The 15,456-nt window shown below is 42.4% G+C and overlaps 1 long non-coding RNA gene across 1 annotated transcript; it reads left to right on the forward strand.

Annotated features, from left to right (window-relative positions):
• Window positions 1-2,909: 2,909 nt before the first annotated feature.
• Window positions 2,910-14,802, forward strand: LOC138580317 (uncharacterized). The gene is made up of 3 exons (XR_011304229.1): window positions 2,910-2,993; window positions 10,496-13,616; window positions 14,235-14,802. It is a non-coding gene; the product is annotated as an uncharacterized lncRNA (long non-coding RNA).
• The last annotated feature ends 654 nt before the right edge of the window (window positions 14,803-15,456 follow it).

Raw genomic sequence — 15,456 nt, forward strand, 5'->3', positions numbered from 1 at the left:
AGTGGCCGAATAACATGCAGGTGGCAAATAATGGGGCCGGAAATGGCAGTGCAAACTGGTGAACAATGCCCATAAACAGCAAGAGGAAGAGGCAGATGAGCCAGACAGTACCGAGAGGTGAATGTTGTGGACCGAGGAGTATGGAGGGACATGGATGAGGTGAGGGCGAAAATAGTGGGTGGGGTGGGAGTGGATGCAGTGAGCTGCAGACTCGAACACTCGTCGCCAACTAGCAGATACCTGCGTTCCCAGGCCACCTGATTGGCTGTGCCATAGCACCAGGGTGCTAGTGACAATTCAGTCGTCGTGCTCGTATTGCAGGTACCCAACTGGTATTGCGTCACAATTACGAGGAACCTGAGGGGTTTGCGCACCGCCTGCCCTTTTTTCTTTCAACTTTGTTTTTCCCAGAGCTCCTCTTCATCAACATCCCTCTGCCTTCTCCCATCCTCTTCTTTGACAGTCTCTGCTCCCTAGATTGCACACCGCGTGTCCCTGAATCTCGAATTCAAGCTTCACACAGTGCACAGGAGAAACTGCAGTCAAATCCCTACTAGTGCAGGACTAAGGGAGCCCCGGCAGCACACCGGCTCAAGAGCAGTTCTTGTAGACTGCAGGGCTCTGCCTCGAATATCCCCGACCCACTTAAAGCCCTGGCCTCCACAATGAAAATAGAAAGGGGTCTCTTTCTCATGAAAAGAGAACCCGTTCTATTTCTGAGGCTGCCATGTCTAAAGAGGTTTTTCTCTTTTGGAAGGTTGGTCGTGTTTGGGGAGCAGACAGGTTTCCCTCAGAGAAATCATAGTACCCGGATGCTATAAGCCTTGTAGCCTGCAGCTCCTGGCTATATTTTCAAGTTAAAACCCAGATCCCTCATTAACCACCATCCTTTGCTCAGGCCATTCACTCTGACTTTAGGCTTTAACGGCCAGTATAACCTGCAGCTGCGAGGTATGAATCTATGATGCGTTAATTGTCACAGTGCTGGGCTTTTGTGGCCGATAATGGCCTACTAGCCCGAGGTAATAGGGCGTATGGCCATTACCGGCAGTGAAAGCCAACCCCTGTTGGCAATTAGTGATATTACCACCCTCTGTGTATGTTGATTGGCAGCAGAGGGGTGAGAGAGGCAAAAACAGCAGGGTGAAGTTGGCGAGGGACAGGTGACGCCACAAGCAAGGAATGCGACAACCCTAACAGCGAAGAAAATAAGTGGAGTGGTGACAGGTGAAGGTGACTGATTTCAGGTCACTATAGTGGGGAAGGGGATGTTCGCTTGGGACACCTAATGGGGTTTATGGCAGGGTCATCATTTGGGGGTCGCCATGGGTCTCCCTTGCTACCCCCGTGGTCTCCTTTGCTAACCCTAAAAAAAAAACAAAAAAATAAAAAACAATGTAAGCTCCTGGGCTGTGGCCACCACCATGTGACTCTTTGCTTTTGTAAATAAATGTAAACTCTTGGGCTGTGGCCAGCGCCATGTGACTCTTTGCTTCTGGAGTGCCTGGCTTTTTAGTCAAATCTGTACTATATCTGCAATGGCTGTAAAGACCTCTGAACCATCACAGCCATCAAAGAGGCAAAAAGGAGAAGATGAAGCAGATTGTGAAAGGAGAGAAGATAAGCTGGTGGAGCTTTAACCAAGGTGACGGCTGACATTGCAGAAATCAAGACCAAGCCATTTGCCTCAGAGGAAAGATATGATGAGCTATCTGTCAAGATTACCTCTGTGGAGAGCCATTTAGGCACGGTGGATGAGGAAGCAAGAAGGTTGGCTGAACAAATAAGAGAACTCCAGATCCACACAGAGAAACTAACTCTTAAATGCTCTGAGCAGGAACATTTTTCAAGAAGGAACAATGTTCGCATAGCAGGATTTCTGGAAAATATTGAACAAGGCAGCCCCGTGGACTTTTTGGAAAAAAAACTATTAAAATACTCAAACTGGACCCAAAACTCCCTCTGGAGAAAGGGAGGGCTCCCAGATCCCAGGGACCAAAAGCAACTCTTGGACAGAGGCCAAGGCATTTTATTTAACATTTCTGAGATTTCCGGCGAGAGAACTGATATTAAAAAGAGCTTGTGAGCTAGGTAATCTGGCTTGGGAAGGTCACAAAATTATGATTTTTGGGATCTGAGCAGAGATATTTTGGAGAAGAGAAGAGCCTTTAATGTGGAAAAAGAGAAAGAAAGGAGCAAACACCTGAAATACTATATGGCCTATCTCGCAATCCTAAGAGTGGAAGTGAATGGCCAGACTACCGTGGTGCAGAAGTATTTCTTTCCGATCTTGATCTTGAACCTATGGACGAATCAAATGTGCAGAGAAGTGGATTAACTGGGAAGAAGAAAAGATGAATTATGTTGCAGTTAGCAAAGCTGCAGTACTTTATTTGTTATTTTGCTTTCTTTTGTTTTTAATTCTTTATTTTAATTTTAGTACTTAGAACAAAACTGAACAATAAATCACAAAATATCACAACACAGCATAAAGGATATATACATGTAGGAATAGAAAAAGGAAAGAAATAAGCAATGAACTAGTACCTACTCAAAAAAGCTCCCCAGACCTTTGTATGTAGACTCAATTTCCCCATTTTCCTGTATATAAATTTCTCAATATTCGCTAAGCAGTTCATTTCTGTAATCCAATCCTCCAATATTGGTGAGACACACGATTTCTTTTGGTTATTTTGCTTTCTTTTGGTTATTTCGTTAATGTGTTTGTTATAACATAATACAATGTAGTATAATATGGGACTGTGGTACCGTTTAAACCGTTTTAAAATTGGATATATTCGAAAGATATAGCACGCATGTGAAATGCAGATTGGAAGGCATATTAGAGAAAAGAACCTAAGAAATAAGGAGCATAACGTGACGTGATGACAGAAGGACCAGCCATGCGACGGGAACGTGAGAGAAGATACACAAAGCAAAGCTGACAAAAGGAGCCGGATCTACGCTCTGACTCAGAATGCGGCGCTACACCGGTAAAACGAGGATCGTTTAAACTACATTAATATGGAGCATGTGTTGCGGTGGGGCAGGTGGGAGCAAACATGTGAAATAATTCCAGCTGGAAGAAAGGGATACGCGAACGTTCCTCGCAATATACACTTAGAAGTGGCAACAAGCGCTGAATACGACATTATGACCCTGAGGCGTCGCTAGTAACATACGTATTGTTTGAGTTACATTTGTTATTGAGTTGCTACCTATTGTACGCACTAACTTAGAGGCGTGATTCTTTTTTTGTAGGTGAATGCCTCCGAGGTTGTTTAGATAGGGATGTATTGATGTTGCTTGATTTAGCAATCAGAAGGTATAGAGCATATGTATGTTAAGAATGGTGGCAGTGGCCATTTAAGCTAAAAAATAGCATGACAAGTCTGCCAATCATATCTATTAGGGTGATGGTGATAATGATGTGAAGGGGAAGTGGGACTATGAGGAGGAACAGAACCTAGATGCCTAAGGAAACAAAGGGCAAGGGTAATATAGCGGTCACATGGATAGACTATAAGAGGCATTTACATATGCTGGAATTGGGAAAAGGGGAAGGAGGCTTTGAGAAGGAATGCAGAAGGGACAAGGGAGTAATAATGAAGGGAATCAGGGAGATGTGTGGGGGGATAAGGGAGATGCAGTGATCAAACAAGGGGAGCAAGGCAAATAGGTATGGTGAACCATGCAAGTATTGAGCACTTTACTGCTTTCGTCTTAATAATGATACTGATATCTCTCAAAGTAATAAAAGATAGTATGCATCACACTTTAATGGAGTAAGATGACCTTACCTGTCCCTCCTGTGTAAACTTATAATTATTACAGGGATTATCTCTCAGAAGACCAATGACTTGAGACATTGAAGCCTGACAGTCGATTACTCTGACATTCATGAGTCGGGTCATCTTATTAGCTATGAAAGGAATGGTGGCAAGTTAGTTACATTTTAAAAGAAAGTTTATCTGGGAAATGGTCATGAAGTAAGCCCGGCAAAGGTTAAAATTAAGCACAAATTCCCGGAGTAGGTAGCTCCAGATGTATAGGGAATATATGAATCAAGGGAAGGTAAAAATAGGGTAGATGTGGGAATATACTGTTGACTGGACAACAAATTCAATGCAAATTGGAAATGCTTTGAGTTACAATTAGGCTAATTTTTAGTGATATTATACACCTGGCATCAATTTGAGGGGAAATTAGTCTGTTTTCTACCTGCAATTTGGTGTGGCTTGCAAATATATGTTACTGGGTGGCAATTCTGTTACTTGGAGAGAGATATATGTACCTCGAGGAAGAGTTATTGGCTAATAACTGTATCTTCAAGGAATACTCAGAAAACTCTGTAAAAGCCAAAGAAATGTTAAAACCGGGCTGTGACCTTTGACTAATTTGCAGTGTCCAAAAATACTTGCATGATTTATATGGCTCGCATGGGCTACTCTGGAGCTCATTTCAAAAGGATATAGTTGTGGAAAATAACATGAGTGAGCTAACAAAGTTTAAGAGTAAAATAAGTAGGGGCAGTTGAAAGGGAAAAGGAAAGCAATCTGCGAATGTGAAGGGAGCATGATGAATGTTATAACTACTTATAACTGCTATATGTGAACATTTTAATTACACAAATATGTAGACAGCTCATTGGGATGCTCTACCTGATGTTTCATCAATTTAACCAATGACAATGGGAATTGGGGGAGTATGGTCATCACCCTACAAAATTGTAATAAGAGAGACAATAACTTTGAGAAATTTAAGCAAGAAGTGCTTGGGTCTCTGGAGGATATGAGGATATGGTTTGGAATGCATTATACGCTGGGCAGATGGGTACTCAGTTGGGATCTGGAAATCTGTTCCAGACTATACGAATGTCGAAATATTATTGTGTTTTCTGTTCATGGCTTTTTTCTGTTCAGTGGTTTGTTTGCATGTGGTGTCTACTGTGGTGTCTATTGTCTGGAAATCCAAATAAAGTGGACATAGTGTTTTTACAGGAAACACATTTAACTTATGAGGATAGGCAATTACTAATTAACTCTAGATATCATAGGGAGTTGACTAATTGTTTTTCGGCTAGATCAAGAGGTGTTCACAATTTTTTTAGGAAGTGTATGAAATTCACTGTTGACGAAGTAACAATGGATGAGGAGGGTTGAATGATCTTTGTTGACGTTCAATACAGTGGGAAGACAGTCCCGCTGGGATGTGTTTATGGTCCGTGCTCACCAGGAAAGGTGTTTTTTGATGAAATCACATAATTGTTACGTGAGATGCATGGAGAAACAATTATTTTGGGAGGTTATTTTAACTGTATCCTTGATTACAAAATGGATCGAGTTATTCAATGTAGGAGCACACATTTTGGTATATTTAAGGAATTTGAGTTTTTCCTCCAGAAGTTTGATTTGGTAGACATATGGAGGGAAATGCATCCATCCTCAATGGAATATACGTTTTATTCCGCCAGTACACAACTCATTCTCCAGAATAGATTATATGTTGATCACAAATAAATTCATAGCTGAGACCCTAAGTGTGAATTTGAGAGAAATGGAAATCTCGGATCATGCACTTGTAGATCTGCACTTGAACAGTGTCTACCTTTTTGAGGTGATGTCTAAAAGTAGGGATATTGGAAGAAGAGAGTATTGTGGAGAGTGTTCATGAGCTTATGGAAATGTTCTTTGAGGAGAATAAAGAGTCTGAAGACTTCAGAATGGTATGGGATGGCGTTAAAGCCACAGTGAAGGGGATTTGAGTAATAAAACATCATATCTTAAAGTAAGCATTGGAGCGAATTGAAAACAATTGAGGCAAATTTGTCTCATCTACAACAAAAATATGCATGATCAGTGGAAGTTAAAGATAGGTTGGAGGTGACTCATGTTCAAAAGATTTTGGCGAGTAAAACAGACTTGTTAGCAGAACTGGGACTACGATGCAGAAATGCTGGGAGTGTGGGGATAAAAGTGGGAAGTTGCTAGCTTATAGATTGAATGGGATAACGAAAAGGTCATTTGTTCAGAAGATTCAGGATGAGCAAGGCTGCCTGATGTCATGAAATGTAGATATATGTAAGTGCTTTAAACATTTTTATGAGGTATTATATGCAGAAGAAGTATTCCCTTCACATTTTTACTTAGAAGACTTCTTCGCCACTATAGATATTCCTAAACTAACATTGGAGGAAAGTGCATCTTTAGAAGTTGAAGTTGAAATTAGTGAGGTTCTTTCGGCAATCAAACAACTTAAGACATGAAAATCCCAAGGAATGGATGGTCTGCCGTTAGAATTCTATAAAAGATTTAAGATGTTTTTAGCGCCTATCTTGTGCAGTCAATTCAATCTTTTTGTACAGGACGGGGAAATATGCCAATTAATGAGTGAAGCTATTTCACTGACACCAAAAGAGGGGAGGGATCGTAAAAAAATGTGGTAATTACAGGCCCATAGCCTTATTAAATGTAGATGTGAAAATATTTGCTAAAATAATGGCAAATAGGTTAGAAACATGTAGTGGGAAATTGATTTATGAATCACAGGTAGGATTTATGAGAAACATATTTGGATATGACAATATAAGAACTTTTATTGACATAATGAGTCTACGCCAAAATGAGCTGTTGAATAAAGCATTGATTTTCATGGACGCAGATAAAGCGTTTGACAGAGTGAGTTGGAGGTTTTTGAAGTTTACAATGCAAAATATGGGACTTGGAAACAACTTTCTGGCGGTAATCAATTGCCTTCAGAGTAGAGCGAAAGCACGTATTTGGGTGAATAATTAATTGTCTGATGCTTTTGACCTAATGGAGGGAAATGCATCCATCCTCAATGGAACATACGTTTTATTCCCCAGTACGCAACTCATTCTCCAGAATAGATTATATGTTGATCACAAATAAATTCATAGCTGAGACCCTAAGTGTGAATTTTAGAGAAATGGAAATCTCGGATCATGCACTTGTAGATCTGCACTTGAACAGTGTCTACCTTTTTGAGGTGATGTCTAAAAGTAGGGATATTGGAAGAAGAGAGTATTGTGGAGAGTGTTCAGGAGCTTATGGAAATGTTCTTTGAGGAGAATAAAGGGTCTGAAGACTTCAGAATGGTCTGGGATGGCGTTAAAGCCACAGTGAAGGGGATTTGAGTAATAAAACATCATATCTTAAAGTAAGCATTTGAGCGAATTGAAAACAATTGAAGTGACAAGACAGGGCTGTCACTTGTCGCCAGTCTTATTTAATATGTCTTCAGAGCCATTGATAGCCTATTTACACAAAGAAGAAGGTATCAGGGTTTTGAGCTTTGGACTTCAAGAAGTCAAGATTATTTCTTATGCAGATGATATGGTGGTTATCCTTTCTAACCCAGAGAGAAGTAGCGTCATTTTGAAAAGGATTTTTGAAAAGGTGGGTAAACTCTTGGGGCATCAAATTAATTCAGACAAGACGGAAGTGTTTCCACTTTCTATGACCTGCAAAAGAGGAGACTTTTTTGATTGTAACTGTAAGTGGTCTGAATCTCACGTGAAATAACTAGGCATTTATCTGATCAAAGATATAAAGAAGATGGTGGAGTTTAATGTGAAAAGATTAGTGGAAACTTTAAATAGTGACATAAGGAAATGGGAGCGATTGTCCATCGGGCTTTGGGGAAAAGATCAATGCAATCAATATGACCCTTTTACCTTATGTACTTTATGTGATGCAATCCTTGCCTCTAAGCTTCTAAAAAGAAATGATGAAAACAATAGATCAAGTTTTCCAGAACTTTTTGTGGGGTGAGAAGAAAAGACCAAAGATCCCAATATTCATTTTATTGCGTAGTACTAAGGAGGGGGGTTTTGGGTATCCAGACCTTGCGAAGTATTATAAAGGGTTCATACTGAAGAAGGCAGTGTTTTATATGTCAATAGAGAATGATCATGAGCCAACATGGTTATCAATTGAAAGTGGTAGATTGTCTAGGTTCAAGTTAAACGCTATCTATTCAATGGAGAAATTGCCTGGAGGGGTTGGCAAATTACTGTCTATTGTTTTGAACAAGGATACACTTATTTGGTGGTTTATTATATTGAATGGAAATCTATATTTAAATTAAAAGGCCTCTATTTGGCTCAATCCTGGCCTGCAGATTGCTAACAAGACCATACATTGGTGGAGTTGGATCTCAAATGGGATCTTAAGCATAGGAGATGTAATATGAGATGGACAGATATTAACGTTTGAAGAGCTGCAAGGGACGTTTCATCTAGCTAATAGAGAGAGAGGAGAAGATTTGCAGAACTAAAGTCCCTTTTGAGTGAGAGACTAAACGTGTTATCTAAGCCATTAGAAGAAGACCCAGCAGGCTGTAGAATTATTTTAACCTCACCATGTATGGTATGTACTTACACAAACCTCATGCCAGTGAGTTTTTCAGTTACTGAATCCTGGAGGAAGTTGTTCGAGAAATGGGAGGAGGAAATGGGATGTAAGATCACGGAAAGGGAATGGGTAAAATGTGGCGTTTGAACTACCGGAGTAAGTTGGACGTTAAGTTGAGACTTATTCATCAAAAAATATTAGGACGTTTGTATTGGAAGCCAGTACGCATGTGTAATTTGGGTCTGGGTGACAATGATGTATGTTGGGGATGTGGTAAAGAGAAGGGAACACTTATTCACATGTTGTGGTGCTGCTCTCGAACCATTTTGGAGGGAAGTATTAGACAGATTAGATGTGGTATTATCCATAAGTTTCCATAGGATGCCCCTGCAAGTGCTATTGTTATCAGATAAGAGGTGATGCGGAATTGCTCAGCGGTATGAACAGTGGATTGACAAGGTATTTGTGATAGACCTTGTAAGTGTTGGACTTTGCCCAATCTCCTTGATCTGCCGCTCTTCACAGCCATAGCCTGCGGCAGTAGTAGCTGTCCCAATTCGAAAGGAATGGGGAGGGTGAACCCCAACCCTCAGAGCCCAACTCTTTGAAATGACCTCTCAAAGATTCTCCTGAACTAGTACCTCGAGAGGCACAAGCCATCCTTATGCAGGAAAAGGGGTCTGTCTGCTCCCCCCTGTGGAGCATAAAGGCCCTTAGTAACCCTACTGGACAAATCTCGGCCATCCAGTGGAGTGTCACTGTCACCCTGGAATCCTTACCCTCCTGATTGGTTTTTGACCTTCTCAACCACAGGTGCACCCGGTCGTCCCCCTCAAAAGAGAGGTCCCCCTGGATAATACTCCTACCCAATCTGTCATAAAGGAACCCACTATCTCCCTGAAGGTGCCAAAGAAAGCAGTGGTGAAGGAAGCCTTAAACAAGGTTGCCTCCCATTCATCCATACATACATATTCCCCCCAATTCTCTCATGATGGAAGCCAGTTTTCCTGGATCGAATGGCTCTCTGGTGTCCCCTTGTGTGCCCTCCACCCTCTTCCAACCCATCAGTGCTTTCCTTACGGCAATGTCGGTGGAAGGGGTTGCCCTCTCCTGCAAGCCTGCAAAAAACCCAATAATGGCCATCTTTGTCCTGGCCACCGCAACAGATACCACTGGCGCTGGGATGTTCCCTAAGAACTTAATTACAGCATCCCTATGAAATATGTCAAGTAGGCTCTGTGCCCCACAAAATTCCCCGGACTCCCTGAAAGACTTCTCATAAGCCCTCTTAGTCTTCTTTGAAGAGAATCCTCAATCAGCTAAGCTAAATTTGGGCACCAAGCCCCCAGAGTATTTCGGGAAAAGGCGTCATCATCTGCCATTGGTAGGTAACACTGGAACTCCTGCAGTTTTAAAATGGGACAAAGCATCAGCTACATTGTTATGAGTAGTCATGACCTTTATATAGGCATAAGAAAGCAGAAATGGATTTTGAAGTAGTGTTTATACCAAACATATTCTCTGTAAACTCTGCACATTTTGAGGAGGGCTGTGCTTAGAGCCAGCATTCTAAATTAATGTATTCAACTATGCACAGTGCCTGGTTGGAGAGAATCATTTATCAAAGCGGGTTCTAATGGTCACATTGTTTCTGTGTCTGAGGTGTGGCCCTATTGTCCGATGTGTCGCCCCTGGTGACCGATGTGTGGCTCCTGGGTCTGATATTTGGCCCTATTGTCCGATGTGTGGCCCCTGGGTCAGATGTGTGGCCCCTGGTGTCCGATGTGTGGCCCTATTTCCGATGTGTGGCCCCTGAGTCTGATATGCGGCCCTATTATCCGATGTTAGGCCCCTGGGTCCGATGTGTTGCCCTATTGTCCGATGTGTGGACCCTGGTGTCCGGTGTGTGGCCCTATTGTCTGATGTTGTGTTGTTTTCTTAATTGTGTGTCATGAGTTAAAAGAATATCGCTGCAATTTTACGCTTTTTGCCAATGTGTCACAGATCACATGGGCGGTTGAAAATGTTCATGGTCGCAGAGATTCAGGATGTCATATTTGGTCTCGGGGTGTAAATATTAATATTATAATGTACTGATTCTTCATTTTGTTTGTTTGTAGAAATGGCTCTCAACAACTGGATGTTGCAACAGGCTACTTCTGGAAGAACAGCCTGCAGTGGTGGACAACTCGAGGACATTGGAATGGTGCAGCCTGTTGTTTCTGGATCAACAAACCTTGCATGTTTTATTGACCCAAGAATAGGGCTGCCATTTTTCGTACATCAGCAGCAAGGGCCAATGGATTTGGGGGCCCCACTGCCACAGAGTTTATTGTAAATTCATCACTGGGCCCGGATGGCTCTGGAGTCTTTGTAATGGCCACTGGAACGTCTGGGGGCCTAAAAGGGTTACAAAGTCTTCAAAGGGCAGGATGCTTTGTATGGATCGTCAAATTCTGAATGTTTTGAGAGCACAGGGATGGGTTTGCCGGTCTGTACTGAATCTCTTGAAGGTGCTGGGATGGGGCCTGTTTCGCATGGATAAACAGGTGTTATACACCTGAGGAGCTGCTGCTACCAAGATATCAAGCACTGAGTTTTGACAACCGGTGCTACAGAATGTCAGGGCCCGAGGATAGGTCATCTTGTCTGTTGACCGTAAGGGCCCAAGGAATGTCTGGGGGCCCTAGGATCAAAGTTGTTATTTATTTATTTTAATTTTTGTAACGTGCCAACATGCCCGTGGGCCTCAGGGCGCACATAGAACAAAACAAGACGAGGACAAACAAGAAAGTGGAAAAGGAGAAATGGGTCAGGACATTATTCCAAGTTGAATAAGTGAGTCTTGATGGCACGTTTGAACGTGGTGTAACTCTGGATCTGCCGTATACCTGCTGGAAGTGTGTTCCACAAAAGGGGACCCTGAGCATCCAGTGTTGTGCCTCCAAATTTGGCTGTCCTGAATTTGGGATAATTGAGAGTGACCGCCAAAGAAGAACGAAGGTTCCTCACGTTGGGTTTTATGCCTATACGGGATGACAGATAGGTTGGGCTGCTAAAACTGAGGCATTTATGGGTCGTAGTAAGCATCTTATGCGTTATGCGGTGTTTAACGGGTAGCCAGTGGAGTCTTTTCCTAAAAGTAGAGATGTGTGTGCGACGTGACTGATTGAAGATGTTACGCACAGCCTCTAATATTCAATCCTTACAAGTGGCACAGAACAGCATTGTTCTGTGCCACTTGTAAGGATTGAATATTAGAGGCTGTGGTGCCCGCCAGGAGGCTGTGACAATAGTCCAATCTTGAATTTATCAATGCAGTGGACAATAGAGCACAGTTCTCTTCCGATATGAATGGTCGACTATATCTGATTCTCTTGTTTATAATACTACAACTAGATTTTATGCTGGAAATATGGGGTTTCATGGAGAGTACCTCATCAAGAACTACTCCCAAGGTCTTGACTTTCTTTTGAACTGTGATGGTGTTGTTGGCAATATGAAAAGAGGCGTAGTTAGGATCCAGTTTTGCCCGGGTGTTTTTAGATGCCACAATAAGGAGTTCAGTCTTTTTTTCATTAAGGGCCAGGGAATTACAAGCCATCCAACCTTGTATGGCTTTATATATTCGGTTAATGGTTACAGAGTCACTACTGTATGAGCCACTCAACTGAATAACAACCTGAGTGTCATCGGCGCAGTTTGTATATTGCACTCCTAGTTTGTTCAAAAGATCGAGAAGGGGCCGGATGTAAAGGTTGAAGAGCAGCGGCGACAGACAGGAGCCCTGAGGGACGCCACATGTCTGAGGGATAGGGGAAGATTGTATATCACCCACGCAGACCCTTACCATTCTGGGACCCAGAAAGGAGGCGATCCATTTGGATGCAATTGCAGAGCAGTTGGCAACCTCTCCGAGCCTTGACACTAGTAAGCTGTGATCAACTAGGTCAAAGGCCGCGGAGAGGCCCAATAGCATGAGCAGAGCAGCTTGGTTTTTTCAGCTATGCTAGCAAGTGTAGATTTCAGATCAAGCATAGCTGTCTCAGTTCCATGACGAGCCCTATATCCCGACTGACGGGTGCCCAAGATATCGTATCTTTCAACATGGGCCTGTAGCTGTAAGTAGGCCAGTTTATCAAGTATCTTGAGAACATAGGGCACGTTAGTTATGGGTCGGTAATTGTCATTGTTGGCTGGGTCTAGGCCTTCTTTTTTCAGTAGAGGAGTGATCCATGCCGACTTAAGCAGGTCCGGCACTAGACCCTCATCAAAGTAGAGGTTAACCAGTTTGGTGATCCATGGGACCAGGGTCTCTAATGACTCCTTAAGAATACTGGTGGGGCAGTCATCTGCTGGACAAGATGTGGCTTTGAGATCCTGAATGATTTTGAATACTTCCTCTTCAGTGTAGTGCGTGAAAAAGAATGGGGGGATAGTATTTTCACAGGTGTTGGGTGAAGTGGTATCAGGAGTGGATTGTGTAATGGCTACGTTATCAAGGGCTTTACTGATTTTTTCTTTGTGAGAATCAATCTTGAGTAGAAAGGAATCATGAATGCCCTGACACCACTTATCGTCCTTGATAATGTTGTTCGTGGGAGGAGGCTGATTTTGAAATTAAGCTAAGATTTGAAATAGCTCCCCAGTGTTAGATTTAGCGTTAACTATTCTGTCATTATAGTGTGTGGCCTTAGCTTCAGTGATGAGCTTTTTATAGTTGAGGGCGTATTTTTTGTATTTTGTTAGGGTGTTATCATTGGGGTCTTTTCTCCAAGCTCTTTCAAGAGCTCTTTTTTCTTGTCTAGCTTTGAGAATTTCTTTATTGAACCATTTGTTCTTTGCGGTTTCAGTCTTTATTGCCTTCATCTTCAGAGGGGCAAGGTCGTTTACTGCTTCTTTGATGTTGGTAGACAGAGGGTTAATCAATTTTGTGGGATCATCAAAGTTGTGTAGGGATTGAAGCTTGATTAACAGTCGTTCAGTGAGTTTTGGTGCTGTTAGATTCTTTAGATTGCGAGACATTTTTTGAATATGTGGGTTCGTATTAAGTTTGGGAGGAGGAGACGGTAGTGAGATCTTGGCTTGGATGAGAAAGTGGTCCGACCAGATGCACGGTGTAACCAAGATGTCAGAAATATTGGTATTTTGGGAGACCAGCCAATCTAAGGTATGTCCCTTGCTTTGCGTGGGAGACTCCATCCACTGGGTAAGGCCAAAGGAGTTGATGGTATCCATAAGGTTGGTGAAGAGAAAATAGAAGAGGGCCCAAAAGGTGGGGCCCTCCCGTCCCCTGCACACTATTTACTGATGCCACATAGGGCCTTCAAATATATAGATATAAATCTATCAATGTATAAATATATAACAGCAGTTTTGTTAGTTGAGCATATAACGATTTATTTGGCAAAGAAGAAAACAAAATAAAATTTGCCAAAAAGCACAATCTGTTATACAAAGTAATTCATGACGTATGACATATTAAAACAAATTGCGATGAAGCAATAAATGATGAAGAGATGATGCTGTCCAATTGTGGGGTGGCCGACGCGTTTCGAGGGTAACCTCTTCTTCATAAGGGCCCAATTGAACTGAACTCCACCTGCCTCCTGCATGGGATCCTACTTAGTTTCACACGCTGAATATTCCCCATCCTCAAGCTGGGAATCCTCAAAGCTCTGCCTTCCTGCTGAAGTTCGAACCACTCAAGAAAAGACGTATCCTTTTTCAAACAACTGAACTTACCAAAGCTCTGCCTTCCTGCTGAAATTCGAACCACTCAAGAAAAGACGTATCCTTTTTCAAACAACTTGCTCTAGTACAGCTCTCAGCCAGTGTACAAGTTACAGCTTCCATAAGGTTGGTACCTGCTTTGTCCTGCTGGTCATTGGCCCAATAGTTAAAATCACCCATGACAATAACAGGGCCTTTAGTGGCACAGATCTGGGTTAGGAGATCACTAAACTGTTCTTCAAAAAGGGGCATGATTTTAGGTGGACGATAAATCGTGTGTGTGCTTAGTGTGGTGTTTGGGGAGGTTTTTATTTTTACCCATAGACTCTCACAGCCTTCCAGAGAAGTGTGGGGAAATTCGTGACATTCAAGGCTTGACTTGCACATAATTGCCACTCCACCACCTTTGCCCAGCAAACGGTCTGCTCTGAAAAGAGTGTAGTTGTCAGGCAGGGAAAGTGTGGCCTGGGTGGGTATGTCAGGGTTGAGCCAGGTTTCCGTAATACCAAAGAAATCGGGCTTCTGATCGTTGGTATAATCGGAGATTTCAACACCATGTTTGTATAGCAAGCGTGTGTTAAGAAGAGAGAGAGATAAAACTAGCAATGGCGCAATCTTAGATCTATTCATGGTTGACTGGCTCAGTGTTTTCTTCAAACACATGAATAAGCAGTGGAAAGAAGTATCTAAAACTTACTTTCTAAAACTTACTTTGTGAGAGAGACGATGTATGGGCTAGCTAGTCACTTGGCCCGCAGACGCGGGAATTACCAGCAAGCCGGCGAGCTGCGGCGATGACCGGTGAAGACTGGCGCGACCCAGAAGTTATTTTCTTTGATTCATCAATGGGTTATCTTTGTTGTTCATCATCAAGGGCCCAAGGAATGTCTGGGGGGCCTGAAACGTGGAGTTATTTTTTTTCTTGTTTTTTTTTTTATTCATCCAAAGGGGCCCAAGGAGTGTCCTGGGGGCCCGACAATCGAAATTGTTCTTCTGATTTATTAATATATGATAGGTTATTTATAACCCGCTTAATACCCAGAGGTTTATAAGCGCGGACCCGGGGATCGAAACTGTGCTGCTCCGTGTCATCTTGCTTCCAAGGCGAGCACGTTGCCATTGAGCTATCCTCCCGAGATTAATGTGTCGATGGATTGCCTGAGGCCCCAACGAGCAGAGATGTTCTATTTTTTTTTATAACAGGTGTCATGACACGGCTAACAAATGACAACCCAATGTTTTTTTTTTACAGGTGTGATGGATGGGTCGCTATATGCTGAATAATTTATTAGATATATTGTGTGTTGCGGTGTATCATGTTTATTATTTACAGCTTCTTGTTAGGTAA

Source organism: Ambystoma mexicanum, chromosome 3p (assembly GCF_040938575.1).
Source record: "Ambystoma mexicanum isolate Mex_15411 chromosome 3p, UKY_AmexF1_1, whole genome shotgun sequence".
Lineage (NCBI taxonomy): Eukaryota > Metazoa > Chordata > Amphibia > Caudata > Ambystomatidae > Ambystoma > Ambystoma mexicanum.